Genomic DNA, 12,616 nt, shown 5'->3' with positions numbered 1-12,616 from the left:
TTTTTTTTTTTTTTTTAGTGTATTGGAGATTGAACTTTGGGATCTTGTGCTTGTGAGGAAGGCATTGGCACCACTGAACTAAATCCCTGGCCCAAGGCAGTTTTTATTGTCTGCTTTTTTCTTTGAGTATGGTCATATTTTCTTGTCATATTTTGTTTTTGTTGAATGCTGATCATTTTAAGTAATGTCTTTCAGCAATTGCAGGTTGTGATTTATTTACCTATGAGAGGATAGTCAGTGGTCAAATGGTTGTTTTATTTTGTGTTTAGTAACTTAGCTACCCTAAAGTTTTGAAGTCTGTATCTTCCATAATGTGCAGCTGTTGATATCTATGCTGATTTTTTTCTCATTTTAAAAATGTTTTTTTAAAAAAACTTGGCTACCTAGGGCTCTTTCTGGTGTCTGCATAACTTGAGGGTGAGCCACAAATGGGCTAGAAGTTGTACTCAAATATCTCAAATCAGTGAGGCTCCCAGTCTTTATGCATGTACTTTATGGATGCATCTGCACGTGGGCCCGGAAATTAATACAAATTTCAGGCTGTTTTCAAGTTTTCCTGTGTTTTCTTCCATTGTGCTCTCTTCTATGTTCTCTATGCATGTGTTCAGGCTGTGCTGGCCATGCCTGTGTGAATGAGATTGACTCATTCTAGTCTCTCCTATACATATTACACAGCTGTGATCATCTTTGACTCTGGAAAGCTTTTCAAGCCTCCTTTGACAATCTTAACATCTGGAACACCAGAGAAAACCCTGCTTCCCATCTGATTAGTCTGTGACTAGCACCCAAACACGATTGTAGTCTCAGTGGAACTTCTGTCTCTTGGTTAAACTGTGACTGATATTTCCACTTTATCAGCAACACTTCATGTCAGCCAAGCTTCCTGGTCAGTGACATTGAAGCTGCTGATTTTCACAGTCTGCTTTACCTTGGTTGAATTATCACATTGAAGCCAAGAGGAGCATGGAGTAATAGGAGCCCCAGGCAAGAGCACAGTAGCCAGCCGTATGTTAATTCTACCCAACGTTCAGTAATTTCCATGAAGAAATGCTACTTAGTTTGTTGCAAGTGGAATTTCTGGAGTGCTGAAATAATTGTTCTTGACAGTTTCGTCTAGGTTTGTACTTGCTTTGTATGGGGAGAGGATTTATCAGCTTTTTCACTCCATCATCATGTCAAGGTAAATCTATTCTAGGGTTTTTGAGTGCTACAATTTTGATTTTTTTGTTTTCTTTTAAAAATAGACAGCAGGTCTTTGCTAAAATACCTCACTTGTCATCTGTTTTCTTGAGCATATTAATTGAAGTTCTTGTAGTACCATGTCTGATTACTTCAGTATCTGGATCACCAGTAGGTCATCATTTTTTCTCCTCCTGTTTTTGGTCATTTGGTCTTGTTGCTCAACATATATGGTATTTCTGATAAAATGTCAGACAGCGTATTAGGAAAAATGTAGTGATTCTAGATGTTGTCTTTCTTCAGAAGACCCTTAATTTTCTTCTGAATGACAGAGTAGTGGTCTTTTTGATTCAATCATGATTTGAACATGTTTTGTACTGGATTTCATTCTTTTTGAGGACTAAGTTACTTTTAGGTTTTCTTTCTTCCTAGGAATGCTTTTTAGACATCCCTACTAAAGACCTGGAGTCTTTGACCTAAACTGTACCTTCTTTGCAGCCCTAAAAACTCCCCAAATCTCTAGTATTTTGACTTCACACATGCCCCCCTTTTGGCTTTCTAGGTGTCCTTGTATGTCATACACACACACACACACACACACACACACACACACACACACACATACATGAATCTTGAAAGGAAATATGTTGGTCTTACTCCATGCTTCCCTTTTTTTTGGGCTTTTGTCATGTGTGTACAGAAATTTCCAAATTCGTTTATGAGACGAGCAGAAGAGAATAGAAAGTTCTCCTCAGTGCATTTCCCTTCTTTTCAGGGCCTTGGCCTCTCTAATCCTTTCTTTGGTTGCTGTTTAGTGACTTGGATCATTTTTGTTTTTGTAAATGTTTTGTAAAACTTTCCTTCATGAAAAGGTTGATTTGATACAAGCTATTTCACTCTTAAGAGGAAGTAGAACTCCAAAACATTCTTTAGTGTCATTACTGTATTTGACAGGTTGAGAAAGATCTTTGGTCATGCAATTTGTTTTTCTAAATTCATTTCCTATTTTGGAATAAACAGACTCTTTCAGATACAATGATTGAACAGGAAAGATACAAAACATTTTGCATTTGAATGAAGGGAATTCTACTCCATATGTATTAATAGCTAAGACACTAAACTGTTCTGTATGAGGATAAACTTATCTGTAGTATTATTATAATATTGGTCTTTGAAATGTTTTCTTTTAAATCAGCTAGCTCTTTATTGATTCTTACAGTAAGATAAATATGTAAAGCAATTTGTGAAAATATAATGGCTTAAGTGTGACTCTTGACTTGTAATTTATACAATACTGTGACCACTTTTGATTTGAGTTTATTAGTAGAAAAACTAAATATTTGTATTCATTGATAGCAAGTTATTAATTTTTTAGTGAAAGTACAGAATGCATAATTTTTGTCTTTAACATTTAATACTTCTAACTATAATATAGAAAGTAAAAAGCTTACATGAAAATAGGTCATAAAAATTATTGTACACACAGGGATTACCTTCATCCGTTCTGATATGCCAATGTTATACTGATATTTTGCTGGGTAAATAAAAGATCATTAATTATTAACCCTAAATTATTAATCTAAATATATTAAGTGCTTTATTTTCTATATAACACTCTAGTAAAAAGCCAATATTATAGTGAGCTATTATGTTGATTTTTGAATTGATATAAATTCAAAAATTGAGCCTGTAACATTTTAAAATAAATTTTTTGTTTAAGGCATTTAGTTTATGAAATATATATTATGCACATATTTTACAGTGAAGAATGAAAAAAATGAAATGCAGATGCTTTCTAGGAATATAGAAGAAAATCCTTTTTTTTGAGACAGGGTTTCACTATGTAGTCCAGGCTGGCCTTGAACTCATTGTAATCCTCTTGCTTCAGCCTTACAAGTGCTGGGATTACAGGTGTGCACCACCATGCCAGGCTAATTATTTGGTGGATTAGTTGATAGAAAATGAGCCTTGGTAGTGCTTTAATTATTTAATGACATGAAGGGAATACCACTGGCTACTTCACAGATATCTAAATAGTGACAATAATTAGTAGAAGTAGTCAGGAAAGTAGTTCCTAAATTATAAATTTAAAACTATAAAAGAACACTTTTATTCATCCTAGTATCTCTGTTAACCTGTATATCAACACCCTTGATAAAATTATAGCACAGTGCACATGTAAGGCATTGTTATCAGGCACATGGAGGTTGATCCTGCTTCATAGTCCATAGATTTTTTTGGTAGAGATGTAGAAATAGGACTTTGTGCAATGAATCCGTTGTGCTGCTGCCAGTAGAACTTTGCACTGTTGGCACTTGTCTGGCTGCATTTTGTATACATCTGTCCCCTTTACTGCATTGCCGGCTCTGCCAGGAAGGTGACATCTTAATCATTTGTAGATGGAAGGCACCTGTCACATGAGAAGTGTCTTAGTCATTTTTCTCATCACTGGGACAAAATACTTGACCCCTGCAACTTACAGAAGGAGACGTGTATTTTGGCTTATGGTAATAGTCACTAGTCAGGTGCCTGGAAGGCAAGAAGGTATGGTGGAAGGCCTGGCAGAGGAAAGCTGCTCACATTATGGCAGCTAGGAAACAGAGTAAGAAGAGAGAGGCTGGAGAAGGAGTTACACCCTTCCAGGTCATGCCCCCACTCAGCTACTTCTAACCAGACCCCACCTCCTAACAGCAAGTCACTTGTGCCCCAACAATCCAGTCACCTTCCAAAAATCCCACCTGTGAACACATGAAGCCTTTGGGTGACATTCTTGATTTAAACCATAACATTCTGTCCTGGCCCTCAAAAGACTCATGGACATCTCTTTATGCAAAATGTGTTTGGTCCAACTCTAAAAGTTGCTAAGGTCTTCAGAGTTCCAGCATTGCAGAAAAGTCCAAGTACAAGCTGCTGAGATCTCCAAATCTTTCCAAACCCCTCCCACAAGCCAGTCTCAAAGGGTTGAGAACCACATGTTCAAGTAGACACAGCGATGATGCCCCTCTCAGTACTAAAATCTATCTTAGTCACCGAGACATAGTACGTGATACCTACAATTTAAAGGGGGAAGGGTTTATTTTGGCTCATGATTAGCTATTTGGCTAGCTAGCTTCAAGGAAGGAAGGCATTGTAGAAGGGTCTGGCAGAGGAAAACTGCTCACATTGTGGCCATTAGGAAGCAGAGATAGAAGGGCTGTCTCCAGTGACCTGCCTTTCAACCATACCCCACCTTGCAGCAAGTCAGCTGTATCACCTGCATGATTCAATCACCTTCCAAAAGCCCTGGCCACGAGTACTTGAGGCCTTTTGGGTTTAATCCAAACCACAACAGGAAGTATTTAATAAATGTTTACTAAGTTAATATTGATAAATAAACATTTTGCACCAGACACTTGTTGAAACAGCAAGACAGATTTTATTCAGCACTAGTACAGTAGGGCACAGGGATCAGCATAAGCAGAGTTGAGCTCCCCCTACACAAAAGAAAGGAGACCTTTTAAATGCTGAGTGTGCTGAATGCTAGGTGTGCTAAAGCAGAGGTACTGATGGATGTAAGGGGGTGTTCATCTTAGTGGTTAGGCAATCTGTTTGTTAATTGGTGTTTATTTGAAGGAGACATAAACATATCTTTAGAAGAAGAGGTAGATTTGAATGGCCCACTAAAATGAGGCTAGCATTCTGCAGAACTGTGTGATAGGAGAGATATCTCTTTTTGTAAGGTAGAAGATTTATATCTCAAATGGTCAAGGAAAAGATTTTAAATTGCCAACTAAATAAATGCTCTAGAAAAGGGAGGTCAGAGGCCTACCAACTGGTATTGGTTGGAACAGCCTATTATTTGAGCAGCTTGAGTTTTCTCAGGCAGACAATCTGAGGGCTCTGAGGGACATCCTGGGACGCAGCCTTGGGATGGTAGAAGCTGTGCTGGTGTTCGTTCAAGTCACAGTGTGGGTGGTGGATGAAATGGTTTCTGCTGGCAATTGCCTTTCTTAAAAGGAAAGGTTGAGACCTCCTGAGAAGAGGGCTCAGTGAAGCCTCATTTGGTCAAGGAGAGAATCCTTGTTAATTCAAGGCAAAGAAGGTTACTTTATGAATGGAAATCCAGAGTGAAACTAGAAAGGGAAAGAGATCACACACACCTGTAAGAATTTTATGTCTAGGGCTGTCTCGGGGAGAAGGAACTAATGTTTAACCAGTCATATATGTTGTTTTTGCTTAATCTTTCCAACAAACCTGTGAGATCAGTGCTGTCTCCATGTTACAACCAAGAGACAGATGTTTTAGAGAACAGGTTCAGTCATTTCATAGTGACTGATGGAGTTAGGGTTCAAACCAAGGTTTTCTCTTTGACTTCAAAGCACCATTTTCTGATATTCAGCATGTATTTTATTTATTTTTATTTATTTATTTATTTTAATTGAGTTTATTAGTACATTTTAGGGATACAGTACGGTTACATTCATTGTTAGGATCTTGTACCTCTACATGACAGGTCTTGGTTCTCATTTTTTCCCCTTGTCCCTGCCCTCCCTTCACCCCTCCTCCCCTCCCCATTTACAACCACTTTATTTCCATCTTTTCATTTTCTCACATTTTTTCTTTTCCCTTATTACCCTTCCCCTACCCATCCCACCTTCCCTACACCTTTAGACCTTTTCTTCCCATTTCACAATGTCAGTTATCTCATTAGGATCTTATGTGTTATATAGCAATACACTTTCCGTAGAAGTAATTTACATTAATAACAGTTAATGTTGATGAGCTGCTTACTGTATACTAGATCTTAAGAAGAAAATTTACCTAGAAAAGTGAGAGAGTAAGAGTGACACCTGTGCTTTGCTTTCTTGGGGTAGAAATACTCTCAGTTGCTGCTTGAGTTGCTGCTGACACCCCAATACATGTGGAAAGGCTACTCCTAATCACAGAGCCCTGTGATGTTGGAGCAGGAAGGCCTTTAGCCATCAAGCTCAGAGTCTTAATTTCTTGGCTAAAAAGCTGTGACCCAGAAAGGTTAGGTGATTTACCCAAGTGATTTACTCAAGATCCCAGAGCCTGTTCATTAGAAATCTGGGATTGGTTTAGCCATAATTATTATGGCCCAGTTTCGGGTTTTGCGCTCAGACTTCACAGAGTACATTTATCTGGTGTTAATGACCACGGTGCTGCCCATGTATCCTGCACTGTCAAGAGTTGGAGTTGCCCTCCAGGGAGAGGAGGCACCTAGCAGACCAGGTGGTGGCTTAGCAGGGCTTTCTGTTCCATGCAGTTCTGCCTGAATCTACCACTCTCTTCTCAGGGACCCTCACTTTGTACACTAGGCAAAAATGAAGTAACACAGCAATAGCCACAAAAGAAACTCCACAAATGAAACTCCTTAAGAAATGTTTGCCTGAAAGCATCCACTACCACAGTTTTTAAATCTCAAAGATGGAAGTGAACTACTTCACTCATTTATGCCAGTGCCTAATGGGTTATGTCATTTTGAATGGTAAACAGCTGTATCTTCTTTTTTCCTTGTTTTCCCTCTATCACTGCTGTTCCTGAATTTCATCCTGATGGTTTTCCTCTGCCTGCATGGCATTCCTTTCCTTTCCTTCTGGCCACACTGGTGGATTCGTGGTGTGGAGACTCTGTGTGACTCTTCAATCCATGCAGCCACTCGGGTAAGCTGTCAATGAGGAGGACACAGGGCCTAGGACTGCATTGGTTATGATGTGTGTGCATGTGTGCATGTGTGTTCCTTAGCCGGAAGAGAGCAGCAGAGCACTGGGCAAAGATGGGAGTCTGGGGGCCGTCAGAGCTGTCCCCACTGAAGTCATGGCACTGGGGGAACGGAATGGAGCCAGAACCTTCATGGAGTCATGGCATCGGTTACAAGACGGAGTAAACAGATCCACTTAGAGAAAGGAAATCTTTTCCTTAGGAGAGAAAAGTAGCAAGTCAGGAGATATTAGCTATACTTCAAGGCAGTGTTGAGTGGTGGGAATGAGGAATGTGGGAAGGTGTAGCTGCCCCTTTCCTGAATCCCCTTCATGTCCTTTGCAGTAAACCTCAAAGTGCTGTGATAGTGATATTTCTTTAACGGCTCCACTTTTAAACTGTACTTTTCTTGAAGGTTAAGGCCATTACCAGTATGCAGTCTAGGGCCTGAGTTATAGAAAGTGTTCAATAAATGCTTGGTTAATGAGCAAATAGGCATGGTGGGCAAACATGGGAGAGACAAGGCATCCATGAACACAAATGTTGGAAAGTAGACAAAGTTTTGCTGGTTTTTATTTTTATCTTATTATGGAATAATTTTAAATGTATTCAAAAGTAGAGGAAATGTTATAATGAATCCCTTTATCCTAATCACTCAGCCTCAACAGTGATCAACATATGGCCAGTCTTGCTTCATTTATCTGTCCCCTCCCCACTGAATTATTTTGAAACAAAGACCAGATGTCATATTATTTCATCTGTGAATACCTTAGTATGCATACTTAAAGCAATGAAGCAATGTCTTAGAAAAAGTTAACCACAGCACCATCATCACACCAGAGAAAAACACAGTAATTCCTTACTATCAGGTTTATGATTGGCATTCAGATTTCTTGTATTGTCTTCTTAGTATTTTTCCCAGTTAGACTCAAAATCCAAACATTTGTTTTCTGGGACTATATAGGCATTTAGTTGATAAATCTCTTAGGCCTCTTAGTCAGTAGGTTCTACTCTTCCTTTTTTTTTTTTCTTGCAGTTTCTTTATTGAAGAAACCAAATCTTTTGTTCTGTGGAATTTCCCACAGTCTGAATTTTAACCAGTTGTGACCCTTAGTACAGTTTGATTTTTCTGTCCCCTATATTTCAGTGAACTATAGACTGGCAATTGGGAAGTAAGGTTTAATCAGATTTTCAGTGTTACTGTTTTGATGGTGCTATAGGTTGAATCCAGAATCTTTCACTGAGCTAGATCCTCAGCCCTTTTAAAGTTTATTTTTTAAAAAAATAATTACATTAATGACAGGATCTCACTGTCACTAGGTTGCCCAAGGTGGGCTTGAACTTGGATCTTCTTGCCTCAGTTTCCCACAGGTACATGCCACCATCCCCATCTAGGTGGTGGTGGTATGTACTAGTGCTACCTGGAATCAGGAGTCACATGACACCTTATCCCTCTGTCACATGAAGCGTCATCAGCGAACACTGTATTGTTGGTCTGATCTATATGTTATCCACTTCCCCATTTGCTTTTTGCCTAGAGGTTTTAGAAACCATTGATAACTTTCTAGATCAGGGGAAGGCAAACTCCTTTGAAAGGCTAGAAAGTAAATGTTTTTGGCCTTGAGGGCCATGTAGTCTCTCACTGTAGAAGGAAAGCCATCTTAGATGATATGTAAATGATAGGGTGTAACTGTGTGTTCCATACAACTATTTACCGGATCAGTTTGTGCTCCTTAGCAATTACTCACCAGTACCTAATCTAGATCATTTCTTTTATTAAAGATTATGACATAATATTAGAATTCTGCCATTTATTGTTTATGAATTGAAGCTTCTATAAATTCAAGTTTTATCCCTTTAGTTATTTGATTACTTCAGAGATGTAACAGAAATCAAATTGTGTGTAAAGGAAAGGCGAAATGAATCTTGAGTCTTTTCCTTTATTTATCTATTTTCAGAATGAGTTGCATTCTAAAAACTTGATCTTCCAAGGTTGGTTTTGTGGCATTTTTTAAGATTCAGCCTTGTGCATGCCAGGCATGACCCTGTGGATGGTGACTGTTAACAGTTACACTGCAGCCATGTGGCACTTTTAAGGCTTTATGTGCCTCAAGGCAGAATGATTTCCCTGTGTCTGTTATACTGTTGTTATGCAGCAGCTTAGTAGTCTCTGTCTGCAGCTCTAAAATCAATGATGCTACACTTTTCAGTTTTATTAGGTAAGCAAAATATTGTTTTTCAGGTTAAGAAATTTGACTAGTTCCTACAGTCTTACCTAATTTTAAATATCTGTTAACATATTTGTTACTGGATATGTTTTGTTTTTGTTTTTGTTTTTGTTTTGGTTTTTTGAAACAGTGTCTCACTATGTAGTTCAGACTACTCTGGAACTCACTGTGTAGCCTAGGCTGGTCTCGAACTTGCGCGATCCTCCTGCCTCAGCCTCCCTAGTGCTGGGATTACAGGCATGTGCCGCCATGGCCATCTTTTGTTACTGTTGTTAAGCAAAATTGACACTTAAAATTTCATAATGTACTATTATTTACTTAGCCTATTGTCTGACATTTGATGCAGTGCACTTTGATCGTTCATTAGTGCCAAGTGGAACAAATTAAAGAGCCCAAATTTAACATTATTGTATGTATAAAAATGCTGTCTTCTGATTTATTCATATTTCACTGACTGTTCAAATGCTCTCCTAGTTTGTTTTCTCTGTTATTCTAGATGCTCACATTTTATGGTCTGCATTTCCTTCTGCCCCTGCCAAACTCTCACCCAGAACCCATAGTAGTCCATCTTCCTCCTGAGGTCTACGGCTACATGTGGCCCCTCTTAGGTCTTCATGTTACTGTCCCACTTGCTACTTTGACACCTCTTGTCAGGTTTCTTTCCTGGGTTGGAGGGCTGACCTATGCTCCCTCACCACCTTTGATTCCTTTCTTGCTTTTCTTTTTCAACCCAACAACTGTGTTCCCCAAATCTTGTTTTTGTCCTCAGCACTGTTACTTTCTCTCTCTAAACTCTTGGGAAGCCAGTCTTATTTTCATGGCTTCAGTTATTCTGCAGATGAATTTTGGAATTTCATTTCTAATTCTGAGCTTTTACATTTTTATTTCTGTATTTATTGTCAAGCATAAGCTATGCAAACTTCTTTATTTATAACTCAGAATAAAAGCCAAGACAACAGAGTGCATTTCTTGAGGTATCATCTAAACATCTGCATGTCACTCCCAGAGCCCTCATTGTCACTTGATCGATGAAAAAATTTTTAAGATGAATTTAAAGCCTTTCAAAACTTGTTGCCTAGCAGGTATTTATTTTTATTTTTTTTGGTGCACCCTATTTCTGCTTTGGCCTAATATTCTCTGGTCATCTTAGCTGTAGTCTACATTCATACATAGTGTAATGACATTTCTGTCCATAGTAGACCACATATACAATGGTAGGCCCATAAGATGATAATGGAGCTGAAAAATTCCTGTCAATCCCATGACACTAGCCAGCCACCCTAATGTCCTAGTGCAGTGCATCACTCACATGTTTGTGGTAATACTGGTGAAAACAAAGTTACTGTGCTGACAGTCCTGTGAAATTATAGCACACACACACCCACACACACACAATAGCATTAATACGGTAATGATAGCAGTGTCACTGGTTATGTATTTATTATATTATATTTTTATAATTATTTAGAGTATATTCTTACAGTATAAAAGCTCACCGTGTAACAGTCTATCACATTGCACTAGCAGCAGCACCGTGGGCATTTGTCTTGTGTTTCTTGCATTTCTGGACTGTATCAAAGGCCACACGAGTGGTCTCCTCATTGAGGGCTGTGGAAGTTCTCTTTCACATGTTCCCAGAATGAAGAAATCGTTTAACAAAAGTTTTCAGAATGTATCTCTCTGTTAAGTGACTTGTGGCTGTACTCAAGATGATCCTATCTTTCTCTTTATGTATCTTAGCTCTCTACAAGTTTCTTACATTTTGGTTCTTTCTGTGAAGATTTATTTGTGTAGACTAATTCTAACTATTTTCAGTGATACCAACAGCTGAGCTCTCCTATAAAAATAAGAACTTCATCCAAACTCAGCGTACATTCCCTGGGTTGATAAGAAAGGAAGCAGTTCTGTTCTGAGTTTGCCTTTTGGGAATGGAAGGCTTGGTTGGAGTTTCTGTCACACAACAAATTCACTTAACCTTAATGTGTAACAAATATAAAGCTATCTTCCCTAGCAGTCTTCTTTTTAATACAAGTATCATTTTTGTTCCATTTAAAAAATTGCAGGTTTTTGACTTACCCTTGTCTGCGCGGTTGAATGTGTGTCAGTCAATCAGGCTCCATTATGGAGCTGTGTTGCAGTGACACATTCATTAGGATTGCCTTGAAAAGGCCTGTGGAGAAAAGCCGTGCAGGGTAAATAAATTCAATGCAATTCAGTCTGTTTCTTTTGATTAGTCTTGGATTAGATATATATTAAATGTGGTGGAATTAGAAAGCGATTTTTTTCTTTTAGAATCCTTCCCATTCCTAGTTGAAGTGCTTCATAAATTGGAGTGGTCACAATTTGCTGAGTCAGCACACAGTTGGCCTTTGATGGTGTACATATACTTACTCCATTTTGTGAAGCATTGTAGCTATTTTTATTAATGCTGCGGAAAAGAGGCTATGTTCTTTAGAATTATGGGGACTGAGCAAAAGTTTCAGGATTCACAAAAATATTTTGGTTTGTGACTTTTATTTTAGAATACTATTATAAAATATCTGTCTATCTTTTACTATATTTATAATTTTGTGAAAGCTGTCAACATTGAGGTACTGGAGTGATAACTCTTGCTTAGTATGTAAACATCTAGAGAAAAATTAAAAGCTTTAAGTTCAAAGTGTTGATCACAGTTTGATATCACAGATTGATATCTGGACATTTACAGAGACATAGTCCTCCTGTGGTTTTATTCTCTGATTTATATTAATAAATACTTTTGGCTTCTAAAGTTGAAGCTGATTGTGAACAAATATTTATAAAAATTGGGTTTTAAATGATTAAGATAAAAGTTGGAATTTATTCATTTGTTCAATGTGCATTGAGGTCTTCCTCTATGTTGTCTACAGTTTGTGAATCTTTTTGCATAGTATACATTGATTAAAGATTTCTTGCCAAGTTCACTTGATTCAATATTTCCTTACAGAAATTTTAGGGTATTATATTTTTAATTTAAAAATCTAAACCACAAAATATATCTAAGGATATTTATCAAGGCACAGTTCTGACTTCAAGTGTTTGTGCCATTGCAGGTTGATGAAGGGAGGAGTGTTGGAGACGATCCAACATATTTACTTACATGGTGGGCATCTGCTGATATCTACTCTGTACTGGCTTGTGATAGGTTCTTGTGCTGCAACAGTAAGCAACATATCAGTTACTCTGTATTCTTAGAGTGTACATTATAGTGGAAATTGAGAACAAAGAAACACAGTAGTTAGGTTGGGCTTGTAGAAATTAAACAAGCAGGTGCTCTAATGGAAATTAAAGGATAAGAGATTTCAAAAATGAGAATGTTAGGACCTCCTGGAGGACTTTGTATTTGAGATCTATGAGAAAGAACAAGCTCTGTATGACAATATTTCACATTAGGAACAAGCCTGGGCCCAGGATCTAGCTCTGTGGTTCTGCTGCCTTCCTTAAGGACCTGAGTTCAATTGCTGGTACAAAAAAAAAAAAAAAAAAAAAAA

The 12,616-nt window shown here is 38.0% G+C and overlaps 1 protein-coding gene across 4 annotated transcripts in view; it reads left to right on the top strand.

Moving 5' to 3' along the window:
- The window catches only part of Rnf182 (ring finger protein 182), a 56,849-nt gene that overhangs the window by 23,984 nt on the left and 20,249 nt on the right, over positions 1 to 12,616 (top strand). The window contains exon 1 of one of the 4 annotated variants that reach the window (XM_010622894.2): positions 12,204 to 12,228. The exons of the other annotated variants lie outside the window; for them this stretch is intronic. The gene's annotated coding sequence lies outside the window, so the exon portion shown is untranslated. Of the gene's footprint in view, positions 1 to 12,203; positions 12,229 to 12,616 lie in introns of those variants that run through there. 4 annotated transcript variants of the gene reach the window in all.

The sequence above is a fragment of the Fukomys damarensis genome, unplaced genomic scaffold (genome assembly GCF_012274545.1).
Source record: "Fukomys damarensis isolate Sample0158 unplaced genomic scaffold, DMR_v1.0_HiC HiC_scaffold_10, whole genome shotgun sequence".
In the NCBI taxonomy this organism is placed as follows: domain Eukaryota; kingdom Metazoa; phylum Chordata; class Mammalia; order Rodentia; family Bathyergidae; genus Fukomys; species Fukomys damarensis.
This window is presented reverse-complemented; position numbering and strand designations above follow the sequence as displayed.